Source organism: Talpa occidentalis, unplaced genomic scaffold (assembly GCF_014898055.3).
Source record: "Talpa occidentalis isolate TD23 unplaced genomic scaffold, MPIMG_talOcc4v2.1 talOcc4.12, whole genome shotgun sequence".
In the NCBI taxonomy this organism is placed as follows: domain Eukaryota; kingdom Metazoa; phylum Chordata; class Mammalia; order Eulipotyphla; family Talpidae; genus Talpa; species Talpa occidentalis.
Window position 1 is genome coordinate 55,410,038 of NW_023601212.1, and position 15,137 is coordinate 55,425,174.

General features: G+C 39.9%; 1 pseudogene; it reads right to left on the bottom strand.

The window, feature by feature from the left end:
- Positions 1-2,515: 2,515 nt before the first annotated feature.
- Positions 2,516-4,275, bottom strand: LOC119240063 (serine/arginine-rich splicing factor 6-like; annotated as a pseudogene).
- Between the last annotated feature and the right edge of the window lie 10,862 nt (positions 4,276-15,137).

Consider the following 15,137-nt stretch of genomic DNA (forward strand, 5'->3'; position numbering starts at 1 on the left):
TACTTCGGTCCTTCTGCCTGCTCTGCTCCCGCTCTGGCTCTGGTGAATTTTCTCACCCTCCTGCGCTTCTGACTGTACCCAGTGCTTGTATAAATAAATAAATGAATAAATAAATAAATCTTAAAAAAAAACCACATAACTTAAGTAGTTTTTCTTTTACATTTTTTACATTTCCTTTCTTAATGAAAATATATTCATCATGTTATTTTTCTTTTTTTTAAAAAAAGATGAAAGGTCACTATGTAGAACTAGATAAATTCTCTATTCAATATTCTAACCAGCCACCTTTTAGTTCTACTAGACTCTGTGTAGAAGTTACCAGTAAAATAAAGTAATAATTATAGTGACTTTTGCAGTTAAATGAGTAGTCATCTATTAGAGATTTGATTAAGATTCCTTAATAGGTTGTCAGGGCTGAATAAATATTTTTTTTAAGATTTATTTTTATTTATTTATGCATACAAGAACTGGGGCGTGGGCCAGGTACCTGGGGTGAGAGGACTCACCCAAGACACAGTGGGAAACAGAACAGGCTGATCTACTGAAATACACTGCTGAGGGGAGCAGCAGGTGAGACAGGAGAGGTCTGCTGCGCCAGGTGGATTATCTCCCTGGCAGGGGATGGAACTCATGCTGCTGTGGCTGGCGATAGCTTGATAGCACTGAGACTGAACCCCTGTGCCACCAGGGCTGAATAAATACAAAAATAATGTTAAGTAAAATTAATTTCCCTGAATAGCTATCAACTAGAGCAATAACCTTTATTGGTTGAGTTCATACTGTTGCTGTGTCAATATGAAACAATGGAGCCAGGTCTTCAAAGTTTAGATCATAAGGCAGTGTTGCATAGACATTAGAGGACTGTCCCCCTTCTGAAGGAACACAGAATGTAAGTCAAACCTATGCTGGTTCTGGGCAAGAACCAGTTGGCTTCCTACTTTGTGCATGTTACCAAATAAATTTTGTGATATTGTAAAAGATGTTTGCAGGGGTGTGATATTTCCACTCTGTGACTTCCTAAACAGAGACAGCTGGGGGGTTGTCAGTTAGGGTGCCCCTCTTAGGAGGCTTCTGCTTCTGCTTAGGTCCCAAGCACAGCCTTTCAGCTGACTCCCACCTGCAGCTCTTTCTTCCTGTGAAGGAACTAAAGTCTCTTGAAAGACTAAGTCAGCCACCATTTTGACCTCACGGTAGATTCAGCTTGATCGATGTATTTTGAACTTGGGTTCTCTTATTTTCCTCTAGTCCTTTGGACCCTGTGTAACCTCATGCTTGTGTTTCCTTCTGAGAGGTTACTTTGGTTTTGTTCTCTGGGATGCTTTATGCTTGTGCCTTGGCTACTCCAATCTGGGCCCTGCATGTTTGCCTAAATATTTGCTCATGAGGGGATGGTTGATTTTGGAGTTTGATTGGGAGTCTGTATTTTGAAATTGTTCTCTCATCTACTCTTCTTATCCCCCTTTCTATTCATTTTCACTCTCTGATTAAAAATCTTTGGGCACACTAGGGTATGATTACTTTGCCTTTATGTGCACACGTGCACACAATCCCTTAAAAAAGTCAATGTGGTTTTTTCCTGTTAACAGTTTGGGGTTCCTCACCAACCCTTGGTTTTGCCATTTGATAGTATAAATGGTTTGTATTAGAGACAATGGCAGGAACAAAAACAGAAGTGAGAAGAAACAGGATGTGTTCAGAAAAAAATGGCTAGGAGACCCAGCATGTCTCAATCTTTTCTACCAAAACATCCCCTTATAGACAAGAAAACATTTGAATGTCTCACCTACCAAGAAACTTAAGTATTTCCCCCATATCTCCACCCAATGCCTTTGAAGTCTTATGCTTTATTTTTTTAATGAATGCAAATTGTTGTACTCAGTATATCATAACAATGGTATCATATAAAGATAATTTTTAAAGGTCTACTATCAGAGGAGAAACCTTCCTGTTTCTATCCTATCTTTAGCTAACAGAATTTCTTAGAAAAATAGGTTTCTGTTGGTTTAAATTCCATCATACATGTGACAAAGCCTTCATATAAATGCATAATTTTCAAATTTTATTATAATTAACATAAATATGAGTATATGTAATATACACATTTTATTTTATTATTATTTTGGTAGCAAACTTTTATTGAAATCTTACATAATTCAAGCTTTATAAAAAGCCAACATAATTGAAAATTTGGTTCTCTCTCTAAATCCTTAAGTATTCAAAGCTTGAAAAGGTTAATTTAAAGTAAGCAAACAAATAAAACAACAAAACCCCTGCAGCAGATCCTGCTGAAATACTTTAAAAAAATCTAAATGAGCTTAATCTTTACAAAAGTTATTTTAGCTCAAAAGCTATAAAATCGAAGTTATCTTAATTCTACAAAGAAGGGAGAAGGTCTCTGACTTCATGCCACCATTTCTTTAGAACCTTATCTTTTCCACCAAATTTGGCCACGAATCAAATTTCGGTTTTAGGAGATTCCTCCTGTAGAAGAGGCCAAGTACAAATATGGAAGAGTAACTGCCTGAGTAGGAAAGTGTTCCATAATAGTGTGCAAAGAACTTGGAGTTCTGGGTTAATCTCTGGAACTCGATCTGGACCGTGACCTTGACTTTGACCGGGATCTTGAAGCTCTTTTTGGTGGAGGGGACACAGAACGAGCCTTAAAGGGTGCATCAGGTGGGGGTGAGTTGGAACGAGACTGTCTCCTTGATCTAGACTTTGACTTTATATCACCATTTCCATTTTCTTTGGGGGAATGAGATCGAGAACGAGATCTGCTTCAAGATTTCTCATACTCATCCTTAGATCTGCTTCGAGAGCGAGAACACAAGCCCCGATCAGACTTGGGCTTAGATTTGCTCTTTGATCTAGATTTCCTGCCTTTTGATCCGGAACGTGATTGACCTTTGCTCCAAGACCTGGATCTGGAACGACTTTTTGAGATACTTCGAGACCTCCTGCAGCTGCTCCTCCTACTCCTATTTCGTGACCTCCTTCTAGACAGTGACCTTGATCTACTTCCAGAGTAAGACCGCCTATGGCCTGTTCGTGGTTTATCTTCAATGAGTCTGATATTTCTTCCATTTAATTCTGTACCACCCAGTTTATCCAAAGCACGCTTCATATCAGAATAGGAGCGAAACTCAATCACACCTTCATTGGTGCGTTCTTTGTGAGCATCCGTATAAGTTACTTCACCTGCTTGTCTCATGAAATCCTTTAAATCTTGCCAACTGCAATGACTAGGCAGATTTTCTACAATAAGCCTGAATTCTGTATGAACAGGTGGTCCATATTTGTCTCTGCCAGATGTTCTTCGACGGCTGTATCCACCTCCATCACTGCGGCTTCCATAGCTGTAGCTGTCAAGATCGCATTGGGGCCTGGGGCGTGCTCCATGATCCCGCGCTGGCCGCAGAGCTCCTTGCTGTTCAGCTGGTAAACGGCGTCGTCGGCGTAGCGGGAGTCCTCGAACTCCACGAAGCCGTACCCATTTATTTATGTATTTATGTATGTATGTACTTATTTAAATATTTATTTATTTAAATATTTTATTTTATAAATTCTTACATCTTTTTTCATCTTTGCACAATGTATGCATTTTCATTTTGGTTATATTCCCCAAACAATTGCACCCCCCCTTATTTTGACTTTAGTCCTTCCTTTCCCTGCCTCTCCCTCCCCCCACCTCCGTAGTGTGTCTCTGGTTTATAGTTGCTTGTTGATTTTGATTTTTACTTTGTATTGATTAGTCTTTTTCCTGGTCTCTTATTTAAGTTTTCTAAATTCCTGCTATGAGTGAGGCCATCCGGTATTTTTCTTTTTCTTTCTGGCTTATTTCGCTGAGCATGATCCCTTCCAGCGCCATCCATGTTACTGCAAACTGCATGTGTTTATCTTTTTTGATTGCTGAGTAATATTCCATGGTGTATATGTATCACATCTTCTTGATCCAGTCATCTATTTTTGGGCATTCGGGTTGTTTCCAAAGCTTAGCTATTGTAAATAGTGCTGCTATAAACATACTGGTCCAACCACTATGGAGAGCTGTGTGGAGATTTCTTGAACTATTAAACATAGATCTTCCATATGATCCAGCAATTCCACTCCTAGGTATTTACCCAAATGACACAGAAACAGTAATTCCAAAGGGCACCTGCAGCCATACCCATTTTTGAGGTCTATTTCGAGAAGGCGGCTGTAGCCGCTGAAAAGCCGCCGGATGTCCTTCTCCGGGACGTTGTAGCTGAGGCATCCTCTGTAGACGCGGGGCATGTCTGTGGCGGGCGGGGGGCCAGAGGGCTGACTGGTGAACGGCTGCCGAACGGCTGGCCGCGAGGCCGGAGGCGCGGTGCGGGTGTACGGACGGCGAGAGCCCGAACAGGCGCCTCACAATACACATATATTTTAAAGATTAATAATAAACCAAATAGTAAAAATTACCACTCATCCTTACAAAATAGAACATCTTCTAACCTTAAAGCTCCAGTATGCCTCTCCAGAATGCTCCAGAATGCTTCTCCTGCTGATGCGCTTTCCTGAAATCATTCCTTTGGTTTTTCCCTATAATTTACTTGTTTATCACAAATGTACACATTTTTAACACTATCACTAGAGAAGCTTAAATACCTTTGCTTGTTTATGGCCTTGATATATATATGTAGTCTATAATTTGCCTTTTCAGTTCAACATTATTTTTGTGATTTATCCGTGTCAATGTGTGATTGAAGTTTATTTTCAATTACAAAGAAGATACTTTTACATTTGCATATTCCAGTGTTGCTGGACATTTTTATTCTTTTTCAGTTTTCTGTAAATACAAAGTGTGTGTCCTGATGCTGTGAAACTAAAAATTCAGGAGGCAGCTAAAAAGGCAAAGCATATTTATTTGGGATCGAGGAGTTGCAGTTTGGGGAAGCACAGACTCAGGTTAAAACCCAAATAGTGACCCAAAGAAGGGACAAAAAATTAGGGATTTTTATGGGAAGAAAAGAAGAAGATAAGTAAGTGGTTAAAAAAAAAACTAATTCATCATAATAATAAGTTTACACTATTTTTGATTATGCACAATTGGTTACTGATTCTATCCTTTGGGGGGAAAAAAAAATCATTGGTTCTCATACTCCAGAAGACTATAGTTGTTTGCTTGATGGTTTCTTAAAATAATTGCTTTTAACCCAATCCAAAGATCTTTGGCCCACATCAAACAAGATAGATAATACAGTTTTCTCTGAAATGACTTCCCTGAGTCCTTTTTATTTTTATTTGTATGTTTGTTTTTTATGCCATTCTGCCCCCAACTCTGACTCCATTTTAAAAGGCTTGCCAACTTTTCACATTTCCCTCTGTTGATCAGGATCTTTATTTGAAAGTGTCTAACATAGAACTAAGGTTTTATTTCATTTTTTAAAGACTTATTTATTTATGCATACAAGAACTGGGGTGTAGGCCAGAGTTGTTGGGGGTGAGAGGATTCACCAGAGACAGAGTGGGGAGCAGAACAGGCAAATTGACTGAAATACACTGCTGAGGGAACAGTGGGCAAGACAGGAGAGGGCTGCTGTGCCATATGTGGGTTACCTCCCTGGCAGGGGATCAAACTCATGTCGCAGTGCTGGCAGTTAATTGTCTGATAGCTGTCTTTAATGCCTGCGCCACCAGGGAGGCCCTGAATTGAGTTTTCTCTTTTGTTTGAGTTTTGGTCCCTGAATTGCCAGGATAGCTTATTCCCAGTAGGTCATGTCAGCAGGGAGGCAAGTAGAGGAGGGAAGCCCTAAGGACACATTTGAGTAACAATAGTTCCAGAACAGGGAAAGGCCTTGTCATCAAGTATCCTATATGTGTTAGCACTTTCAGCAGTTCATCAAAGTTCCTCATGTGAAGTTTTATAAATCTCAACCCCAGTTCTTGTACACATAAATAAATCAATCTTAAAAAAATTAATCTCAGCAATCATTTCAAAGCTCTGAATGACCGTCACATAAGTAATGTTCTTACAACACTGAGTTATGCAAAGGAGATAAAGCTTACAACAACAAAAATTCCTGTAGTGACATGCAAAATAATAGGTTCAATTGGGGAATAGACCTGAACCAGGAAGTAATACGTAAGGGGAGCCAGCTAAAGGTTTCTAGATGTCAATGTTGAATCATCGTTAGCTGACATGAAGGCAGGCAATTGCTGACAATATGACAGATTTTCCTTGTCTGCAGTTTGAATGTCTTAGATGAGTAAAATTAGAAACCTTCATTTGGAGAATTATAATCAGATATTATAGGAAGCTAGAGGAATTCTGTATCCACTCGTTAACAAGTAGAAACCTAACTCTAAAAACAATTAATAGTGGTAGAATGTAATATCTACAAAGGAGCAAACATCATTATTTTCTCTATTGTCACCTCCACTGTGATTAAAGATAATCATAGCAAATTTATTTATTTGCAAAATAGGTACAGTTTCAATAAACTTGGCTTATTACTCATATAAGTACAGCAAGAATAGAAATTAACCAGATAGGCTCTTTTAAATCTGTTTGTTGGAACAGTTATAAGGAATCTTAGCTGAATTTATGCAAACAGCTAAATTATCATGAAAATAAGAACACTTACCAAGTTTCCAAATTCTCCAGAAATCAGGTAGAAAATCTAGAGAAAAAGTAAACACTTTATCATGGTTCACAAAGTTGTATATTACTAAATTGCTGATAGAGGGGAAAAATTAAAAAATACATAAGCTTTGAAAAGTTTATTGGAAACTAAACAGAGACATTCATGTGAGTTGTTTCTAATCAAGTTGAAGCAGAATCAGAAAGAGTACTACCAATAATTGACGATATTCAGTCTTAAACAAAGACTGTGGCATTCTGTAGGTGTAATTAGGTAACTTCTGGTTTATTTTTCTATTTATATCTCAATCAAAACAAATTCACTGCCATGCAAGTTATTTAAATCTCAAAGAAAAAAATTTGGCATAAATTGCTACTGTTAAACGTGTACTGTTATTTTTTCTAAGTTCTGAATATATATACTTTCTATAAAAGTCAAGAAAGCCACAAAGTGATAAGATAATACTCCTTAAGTAAAGTTAATAAAACAGTATATTATCAAAGTTAAATAGAAATCAATGCTTAAAAATATTGAATCTTGGGAGCCTCCCCGGTGGCGCAGCAGTTGAGCGCTGGGTTGCAAAGCTGCCCGCAGGCTCTGCAGTGCTGGTTCGATCCCCGGCCGTCTGTCTCACATGGCACGCAGACCTCTCCTGCCACCCACTGCTCCCCTCAGCAGTGTACTTCATCAGTCTGCCTGTTCTGCTCTCCGCTCTGGCTCTGGTGAATTCTCTCACCCTTCCGCGATTCTGACTGTACCCAGTGCTTGTATAAATAAATAAATAAATCTTAAAAAAAAAAGACCCCAAAATGGCTTAAAAAAAATAATATTGAATCTTGGGCCTCCCTACTGGCACAAGGGGTTAAGTTTCATCACTATGAAGTTATTGGCAGCCATTGCAGCAGAGTTCCATCCCTGGCCAGGGAGCAGACCCACATGGCAAGGCATATCTCTCCTGTCCCCGCCCCCCCACCGCTGCGCCCCTAAGCAGTGCATTTCTGTCAATCTGCCTGTTTTGCTCCTCACTCTCTCTGGTGAATCCTCTCACTCCCCTCCCCCTCCACCCCCTGTACCTCTGACCCGCAATCAGCTCTTGTATGCATAAATAAATAAAACAAATCTTTAAAAAAATATATATTGAATCTTTGCATGTCAACACAAAGTTACTGTAGACCTTTACATTTAAAAAGCAAACAGCCTAATACAGATAACATCCATGTGTTATAAGCTATTTTTAGACAAAATTAGACAGCTAATTTTATTTATTTATTTTTATTTAAGATTTATTTATTTATGCATACAAGAGCTGGGGCATAGGCCAGAGATGCAGGAGGGATGAGAGGATTCACCAGAGACAAATCAGGGAGCAGAACAGGCAGAAGGACTGAAATACACTGCTGAGGGGAGCAGTGGGCGAGATAGGAGAGGTCTGCTCGCCATGTGAGATTCTCTCTGGTGGACTGGGGATTGAACTCATGCTGCAGAGGCTGCGGATTGCTTCATAGTGTGGTGCTTAATCCCTTGTGCCACCAGGGAGGTCCTAGACAACTAATTTTACTTATTTATTTTTTAAATTATCTTAATTGTTTTATAATACGTACTTTTTAAAATTTTTAAACAATATTTCCTTCCCCCCACCCCCTCAGGTTGAGTCCCCATAGAATTTCCTTCCCCAAGGCACCCGTGCACCATCACCACAGTCCCCTGTGCTCCTCCCTCCCTCCCTCTGACCCCTCTCCCTCCTCCTCCCCTGCAGGATGTCTCTGATATATAATTGTCTGTTTTTGCTTTGTTGTGTTTTGTACTGTTGTTATTATTTTTTACACTGATGTCTTATTTGGTTCCCCTATATTCCTGTTATAAGTGAAACCATCCAATATTTTTCTTTTTCCTTCTGACTTATTTCACTGAGCATAATTCCTTCTAGCTCCATCCATGCTGCTGCGAATGGCATGAGTTTATCTTTTTTGATTACTGAATAATATTCCATTGTGTATATATACCACATCTTTTTTTTTTATTTTATTTTTATATTCCCCATACAATTGCAACCCCCTTATTTTGACCCCAATCCCTCCCCTCCCTGCCCCCCACCCCTCGTAGAGTGTCTCTGGTTCATAGTTGTTTGTTGATTATGATTTTCACTTTCTTATAGTTATTCATTTTCCTGGTCCCTTATTTAAGTTTTCTAGATTCCTGCTATGAGTGAGACCATCCAGTATTTTTCTTTTTCTTTCTGGCTTATTTCGCTGAGCATGATCCCTTCCAGCGCCATCCATGTGGCTGCAAATTGCATGTGTTTATCTTTTTTGAATGCTGAGTAATATTCCATGGTGTATATGTACCACATCTTCTTGATCCAGTCATCTATTTTTTGGGCATTTGGGTTGTAAATAGTGTTGCAATAAACATAGGTGTGCAACAGGGTGGTCCCCAGGAAAGGGGGAGGTTCCCTGCCCCACCCAAGGGAGGGTGGAGCTGAGCAGGAAGAGGAGAAGCTGCAGAAGAGACTGAGGAAGGAAGCAGGATGGAGCCAGGAGACCTGGAGGAGGCGCATGGAGCCTAGAGACACGTGAAGAATCTGCGCTTGTCTTTTGGTCGTGGACTGGGTGACACAGATGTGGGTGAGACCTGTGGGGAGGTGACCATGGCAGCTTTTATCTTGATGTTGATTTTACTCTTTTCCTTCCGGGCTTGTCCGGTTGTTTGTGACCCTTTTCTGTGGGTCCCCACTGGAAGATGCTTTAGACTTGTAGCAGGCTTTGGGGCCTTGCTCTGCGCCAATCCCATTTGGATGGACTTTTACCCACGAGGGGACGGGTAACTCTGGATGCTTCATTTAGAAACTAGACTCTTTGCCTTACCTGTATTGTTTCCTAGTTTTATTAAAGATCCTTCCCATTAGTCTCATGTGTTTTGTGTTGATGCGGCGGATGGCCGAACCCATTTAGAATAGGCAGGTTTGCGGGGTTTGGGCTGCCCCTCTCCCTATCCTATAACAGGTGTACAGGTGCTCTTTTGAATCAATGTTTTTGATAGACGGCTAATTTTAAATAAGACTATATTTTTGCCAAAACTTCATTTGATTAATTTTTGCCAACAAATCAAAATGTATGATTAGGAGGAAAAGGGGTCAAAACAGGGGAGGCAAGAGCACAAGTTGCTGTGTGATGGGTTATAGGTGCTATCGTGTAAGATAAGCACAGGGACCACATCAGAGGAAGAAATCAAATACTACGCAAAAACTAGCAGAGATATAAGAAAATAATTAAAGAAGACTTTTTAAAAACAGAATTCCACTTTGGGAGAGGTTTAAATTGAAATTAGACTAGTTATTAAGTCTAGGTGCTTTTCCCGGCCCATGAAAAACTCCATTTGGGGCTTATTCCTTCTTTTTTTCATTCATGCCCTTATTTTACCTGCTTTTCCAGATAACCTCCCATAAATGACTGCCCTCCCCCCCGCCCCACATCCTTTATCTTTAGCTGAAGTCATTTAAGGAAGTGACTTGGGCTATTTTGTTCAGTTACTCACTTTTACTGGGTTTCTGCCATGTGTAGAAGAGATATACATGTTATTGTTAAACTTTTGGGGATATTTTTCTCTTGTCAACCTGTGAAGTTTATTTGATGATTTGCTAGCCTAGAACTTACAGGGGAAGAAAGAAATTCTCCACATACTTAACTACTAAGAACATACTTTTCTGAACATATTGAGGTAATTATATGGCTATTTTTATATATTTCCTACCTTCCAAAACACCCTAAATGATCCCCACCCGCTATTCATACACTTACGTAGCGTTTCTCCCACAATGTACCAGAGATGCTCTGTATAATCAATAGAACATGGCAGAAATGATGATTTTGTTGTGGGGCAGAAGATCAGGGTTAGGCAGGAGGCACAGGGGTGAAAGAACTCACCAGAGTGGAGAACAGAAAAGGGAGATTTATTGAAATACACCAGCAAGAGAAGCAGCGGGCAAGACAGAAAAAGTCTGTGTGTGAAAAAGGATTTGGGGCTCCCTTTTATAACCTATTTTCTCGGGCTTTTCATGAACTGGGAGTTGGTTTGGGCAAGTTTGTGCTTGGATGTCTGGTCTTGGGCAGCAACCTTTGACACAGAATGTGTCCCGGCCTTGCTTCCTCATTCAGGGTCAAGGTGATCTGCCTTATGGCCTGGTTCCCATAGCAACCTTATCAATTCCTGTTATCTATTCAGGCCTCCCAAACCTTCCTCTGGGCAAGGGGTGAGGGCTTAGATTTTAACCTTATTAAATGATACCCCGACAGATTTGTTATTAGATTATAAAAGTTATTATGACATAAGTTTAGACATAGATCAATGGAATAGAATTGAGTACAGAAGTAAACTCTACACTTACTGTAAATTGATATTGAGAAGGGGATCAAGTCACAAGACTAGACTTCTTCAAGAAATGATGCTAAGACAGTTGGAACATCCACATGCAAAAGAATGAAGTTGAATATTACCTCACCCCATGTAAGAGAAAAATAACTTAAGTGTAAGAGCTAAACCTATAAAATGTTTTTAAAAATAGACTAAATTCCTGCAACTTCACATTAGACAATGTTTCTTAGATATGACACCAAAAGCATAAGCAATTATAGAAAAAAATTGATACACTGGGCCTTCCCGGTGGTGCAATGGGTTGAGCGCTGCGCTGTGAAACTTTCCGCAGCCTCTGCAGCACGGGTTCGATTCCCGGCTGCCAGGAAGCTACCCACATGGCGCAGCAGACCTCTCCTATCTCACCTGCTGCTCCCCTCAGGAGTGCTTTGGGTCCATCTGCCTGATCTGCTCCCTGCTCTGTCTCTGGTGAACCCTCTCACCCTCCCATGCCTCTGGCCTGTATCCCAGCTCTTGTATAAATAAATAAATCTTTAAAAAAAAAAAAAAGTTGCAAAGGATTTCAACAGACATTTTCAAAGGACAATAGCATGGAAAGATGATTGCTGAATAATAATACACATATTAGTCATTATGGAAAAGCAAATCAAAACCACAATGAGATCCTGTACTATTTCATATATACTTGGGGGTCTATAGTTAAAAAGACAAATTATAATAAGTATTAGAAAAGACGTAGATAAATTAAAACCCTCTTGCCCCAGTTGGTGAGAATGTAAAATCATTTCGCCCCTTTGGCAAGTGGTTTGGCATTTCCTCTAAAAGTTAAACATAGAGTCACTATATATATGCTTAAATTCTTTGGAAGTTTCTGAGGCCTAGGTTTAAATTGCATTCTTCCAGAGAGGATTTGAATTTGCTCTGCCGGATTCTTCTGCCAGTACTTATCCCAGATCACTTTAAATTTTTAGCTAGAGTTTTTAATTTATTTTGTGGATTTTTTTTTTTTTTTTGCATGTTAGAGACTTCCCCAAGAGGCATGTTTTGCTTCCAAGAAAACTTTGTTTGAGATAGTAAAGGGTCCCTAATAAATTTTTCTGTATGTTCCCCACCCCCCTAATTTATAGGCTGAAGTAAAGTATCTTTGGGATGACTCCTAGATTCATGCAGAAGATTCTGTTCCTTCTTCCAAAGTAAAGGGACAAGTCTTAGTGTTCTCCCCTGATTACTGTGCCTGTTAAAACTCAAGTTTCAGGTTACCCAGGTAGACAGATGCCCCAGAGCAAGCACCAACATCTGGTTGTGTTATAGGACAGGGAGAGGGTCAGCCCAAACCCTGCAAACCTGCCTATTCTAAATGGGTTCTGCCATCCGCCGCATCAGCACAAAACATAGGAGACTTTAATGGGAAGGAACTTTAATAAAACTAGGAAACAATACAGGTAAGGCAAAGAGTCTAGTTTCTAGTTTCTAGTCTAGTTTCTAAATGAAGCATCCAGAGTTACCCATCCCCTCGTGGGTAAAAGTCCATCCAAATGGGATTGGCCCAGAACAAGGCCCCAAAGCCTGCTACAAGTCTAAAGCATCTTCCAGTGGGGACCCACAGAAAAGGGTCACAAACAACTGGACAAGCCCGGAAGGAAAAGAGCAAAATCAACATCAAGATAAAAGCTGCCATTGTCACCTCCCCACGGGTCTCACCCACATCTGTGTCACCCAGTCCACGACCAAAAGACAAGCGCAGATTCTTCACGTGTCTCTAGGCTCCATGCGCCTCCTCCAGGTCTCCTTGCTCCATCCTGCTTCCTTCCTCAGTCTCTTCTCCAGCTTCTCCTCTTCCTGCTCAGCTCCACCCTCCCTTGGGTGGGGCAGGGAACCTCCCCCTTTCCTGGGGACCACCCTGTTACAATCGCATTGCTGATTTCAAGTTCTCATTCCAATTCAGTCAAACACTGTAAAGATATATCTCCCTGTGCATGCGTGTGTGCTTCAGCATTTTTAAATGTTCTATGCCAGCAGGATTTCTCTGGACATGTAATCTGCATAATATCTAAAGTGACAAAGGATATATGTGCAGAAGTTCACACTTGATATCCCACCCCCGCTCTCAAAAAAAATTTTTTTAAATAAACATTGGTCTCTGGGAAAATGTATCATATGCTCATCCTGTGATTTCTTTTATCCCCCTGGACATTCTTGCATCAATCAGGGATTAAGGAACACAGTGGGGGAGTGAAAGAGTAGATTGAGGTTACATTTAAAATAGTTTCAAACACAAAACTAGGAATATGTGAATTTCCAAATGGCCACTTTTATGGTTCAATAAATTAAAATACTCATGGCTGCCAATTGGCAATTGTTATTTTTTAAAAATAAGTTTTTCAATTCAAATAACAGAGTGGTTCTTTTGTGTCTGACACTGGATTAATGCATGTGAAATTTAAAAAAAAAAAATCATGAAATCTGCCTTTAAGTAACTTGCAAACAATTCTGAGGAAACAGTCCTTGTACACAAATAAATATCATGTAAAGCATTTTGCAACCCTATTTTGGCAAGTGCCAAATAAATGGTGAAAGTTCAGAGAGGTGGAAGTGTTCAGAGTGGGGTTAGGGTGAACAACTGCCCTGGTTTTCCAAGGACTGAGGAACTTCCTAGGGTGCAGAACCTTCAGTGAGAACACCAGGACAGGCCTGGGCAAACAGGACAATTAGCCTGACAAAGGCAAGTGTATAGGCAGAGTCAGAGAAGACCCCATAGAACATCGCTGATGGGAATTGAAGATGACTTGGTAGGATTAGTTGTATAGGATTGATTAGCTTTATTAATTACCATCTTTAACATACATATAAGCTAACCCCTTTCTCCAGTCTTACGACTAGTAGACCTAGCAATTGAGTATTTTCTTTTTTTTAAGATTTATTTATTTATGCATACAAGAACTGGGTACAGAACAGGCAGATTGACTGAAACACACTGCTGAGGGAAGCAGCGGGCAAGTCAGGAGAGGTCTGCTGTGCCATGTAGGTAGCTCCCTGGTGGGGGATTGAACTTGTGCTGCAGTGGCTGTGGATTGCTTCATAGGTTGTGTCTCAACCCCTTGCGCCATCATAGAGGCCCTGAGTATTTTCTTTTGATTGTCAAATGGATTGAACCTTCTATTTATACGTTGATTCCTATTGTCACTCCTGTGTATCCTACATAATTTCCTCATTTCCATTTGTAACACTTGCCTTGGATGCTGTGTTAATTAAAAGCTTGTTGGAATGCCTCCTCCTCTCCAACTACATTAAATTATGATGGAGGCTTTCTTCATGGCAATTGTGTCCTTGCTCAACAATGAGAAGGAAGACTGCTTAGAAACACAAATCAGCCTTCATTTGATTAAAAGTTCGTAAGACTAAATGACAGGTGGCCTGACTTTAAACTAGAGAGTTTTCAAATTTGCTTTTCAAACTTTTTTTTTTGCTTTTCAAACTTTAACATTCATACAGACTGTCATCATGTCTCTCTATCTAGTTAAAAATACAGATTCTGATCTGGCTTTGTGGCACAGCAGATAGAGCATTGGACTTCTAGTTGATTGTGGACAGATGCTGACAAATATGGTTGGGAGGACCTGAGAATGCATTTCTAAGAAGCTTCCAGTGGATTCCATTGCCACTGGTCTTCAGACTATAGTCTGAGTAAGAAGGCTATAAGCAGAAAGATGCTTTTTGCTCCTTGTACTTTGTCAAATTTTCCCTCCATTCCCTAAACGTCTTTAACTTTGCTATTGAGTCTGAAATTTCCCCAATTTACTTTTACTAACAAGTTGTGGATTTATTCACAGCTGAATATTTACTCTTACTCAAATAGTTTTCCTCATTGAATTGAACCCCCCAAAATAGAAACCTTAAAATGATTTTTGTTGATTTTTTGGGTAAAGTTAAGAATTTTAATAATGAGTCACTATTAAAGGGTGAAGGTGGAGCATGAGGATGTTAGGAAAAGAGGTGGGTGTTGGGCAGCTGCAGATATTATGAAAGAGGGGACACCTGGGATCAGGGCACAGGCAATATCAGGATGTAGGAGGAGGTGAAGAAAGAGAGGTGAGAGGCTACGTATAACAAACCTCATAGTTTTAAAAGCCTGGCCTTTTTATTAGGAAACATGATCCTAAT